This window comes from Lipotes vexillifer, unplaced genomic scaffold (assembly GCF_000442215.2).
Source record: "Lipotes vexillifer unplaced genomic scaffold, Lipotes_vexillifer_v1.1 scaffold1691, whole genome shotgun sequence".
Classification (NCBI taxonomy): Eukaryota; Metazoa; Chordata; class Mammalia; order Artiodactyla; family Lipotidae; genus Lipotes; species Lipotes vexillifer.
The window spans coordinates 3,376,886-3,379,572 of record NW_006789046.1 but is presented as its reverse complement, the minus strand read 5'-3'; positions in this window follow the sequence as shown (position 1 = coordinate 3,379,572).

The following is a 2,687-nucleotide window of genomic DNA, read 5'->3' as shown; positions in this document are numbered from 1 at the left end:
GCGGCGGCGGCGGCGGCGGCGGCGGCGGCGGCGCGGGCCCGGGAGATGCCAGCCGCCAGGCTCCGCGCGTACATTCTTCGCATAGCTCCGTCAGGGCTCCCGCGGTGTCCGGAAAGTGACTCTTCCTGGCAGAGGCCGGCCTCCAGAGCGACGCGCCCGCCTGCCCGCTCGCCCGGTGGCCGCCGGATCCGGAGGGGGCGGGACGCGGCGCGGGAAGGTGCGCCCGGGACCGGGTTCTTCCCACCTCGGGCTCGGTCTTCCCGGTCCGCCCCTGTGCACATTGTCCCCCGCCCCGCAGGCTTCTGTCTCTGCTTAGACTCCCTCTGTGGCTATCAGACTCTGCCCTCTCTCTCTCTCTCTCTCTCTCTCTCTCTCTCTCTCTCTCTCTCTCTCTCTCTCTGCCTGGTACTCCGGCGGTGCCCCCTCCCAAACATCCTTAGACTAGGACACACGTGCCCGCTTATTTTCCATCTCCAGCTCCCCTGTCTGTGGCCTCCTTCCTTCCCTCCCTCAGAGCAAGCCTCAGAGTTCCCGTTCCTGGCTCTAACTCATCAGGAGGCCTGTCCAAAGACAGCACCACCGGGGAGAGGATAAGGACCTCTTGGGGGTGGATTCCTACAGCGCTTGAAACACGGTAATAGGGCCCACGGTCTGGAGAGCTCCATCTCCTCCCTTTCTGTTGGCCAGGGACCCCCAGCTGGGCTTAACCCCCTGTGCTTAACCCCCTTTGAGGCTCAAGCCGCAAAGAATTTTCCCTGTGCCCTGCGGGACGCTTCTCAGCAAATCTGGGAACCAGGTGCACCCCTCCTCTGGCGGCCAGGACAGAGGGTCGCCCACAAAGTCCTCTGGAGGAGCGGTGTCTGCCTCTGAAAGGACTGAGAAGTACAGAAAGACTTCTGCAACACGGGTTGGTATGAGGAGGGAAAACAGAGAAAAGTGCTGGTGAGCAGAGACCAGTCTGAGAGATTCTTGTCCTGATGCTGCCGTTAGCTTGCTGTGTGAAGTCCAGTAAGTTGCTTTCCTTCTCTGGGAGTCACTTTGACTTGTCTGCAAACCAGAAGTTTGGTCCGGTCTGTGGTCTGAAAATGGAGAGACCTATGGGAAGGAGGAAGGGTGGGGTGGGCAGCGAGGGAAAGGAGTCAGGGGTCTTCTGCCTCTGAGTTCCACCTCCAAGGGGTAGGGAGAGCCGCTTCCCCCCTGCAGGCCCTTCCGTTAGCACCCTCTAAACTCTGGACATCCTGGCTAAACAGCTGCCTTCTGGGCCAAGGACGGGGCCTTCGTGTGCTCTGGGTTCCAAGGTTCCATCGAGGCTGTCAGGCCAGCAGATGGTGGGGTGGGGAAGAGCCTACCAAAAGTCTCCCGGGCTCTCGTCCTCCTGCGAGGCGCTGGGGAGCCAGGCCCCACTGGGTCCCCTCACCTGACCCTGTGCTCTGGGAAGTTGACCTTGCCTGGGTCTGCATTCCCAGTTCCAGAGGTGGTAGTCTCTCTGGTGTGCTTCCTAACGTGCTCTGTCTACTCAGTGGTCCCATGCCTGGCCTCGCCCTTTCTCGTCACTTTAGGTTATTTTCCCCAAAAGTCCAGGAAATGGGAAAGAAAAACGACTTTGTTTATTTACTCTCAGTTGCCTTTTGGACACTGATTTCTGAGCAGCTTATCGGGGGCCAGGAAGAGGGCTCTGGCATTTGTTTCAGGCATCCGAGGCAGAGGAGGGGATGGGGCCCCTGACTTGGGGAGACACTGATCCAGCTGTCAGGCTTGGGGCCTCGGGGGAGGAGAAGCATGGAAGGAAAGTGTCACAGAGCAGAGGCACTTTTAGTTTGTCTTTTTAGCAGAACCCTAGTGCTGAGTGTGGGGGGCGGGGCGGGGGAGGCGGTTACCAACCTCTTGACTTTGCAGGAGGGACCTACCTAGGGGCAACCCCGGGCATATACTTTGTGCTTACTTATGGGAGGCAGAAAGAGTTCCTGGGCTTTGGAAAAATCAAAGGCTCCCGGATTCCTAACCTGTGTCTTTCCCACATTCCCAAGAGGTGTGTCCTTGGGCAGGTTGCTTAACCTCCGTGAACCTGAGATGCTGCCCCCACTCAGCCAACAAATATTTACTGAGCACCGTTCTAGGCATCAGAAGTGACCAGTCCAAGTCCCCGCTCCCATGGAGCACACAGTTGGGCCTGAGAATATGCGGTGATAACACCAGCCTCGTGGGGGTGGCTGGGAAGGTGACCACCAACCCAGGTGGTCTCTGAGTGCCCAGAGGGTGGGAGTGGCTGAAAATAGGTGAATAGATGGCTGCTCTTATTGGGAGGCATGTGGCCCCATCCACTTCTCAGGCTGGGGCTCCTACCCCTGGGGAGGGCCCCACTTAGTGCAGGGTTTGCATCGGGACTCCCCCTCCCCCCACCTCCCATGAACCCAGCTGTGCTGAGGTCACGGGTCACCTCCAGGACCCCGTAGTCTGGGCTTTCTCGGAACACCTCCCTGCCACGGAGCCCAGCGCCTCTAATAGCTTGGAGCCTGTAAAAGCTTTGACCACAGCTCAGTTTATACTCCCTGCAAGCCCTTTGAAGCGCTTCCTTCGAACTTGCTTTGCATATTCTGGTCAGATCTGAATCAGACTAGCAGGAATTACCCCTCTCGGTACAGTCTAGGTGGCTGCCTTAGCTTGTCAGTGACGTGAAGCCGAGTTTG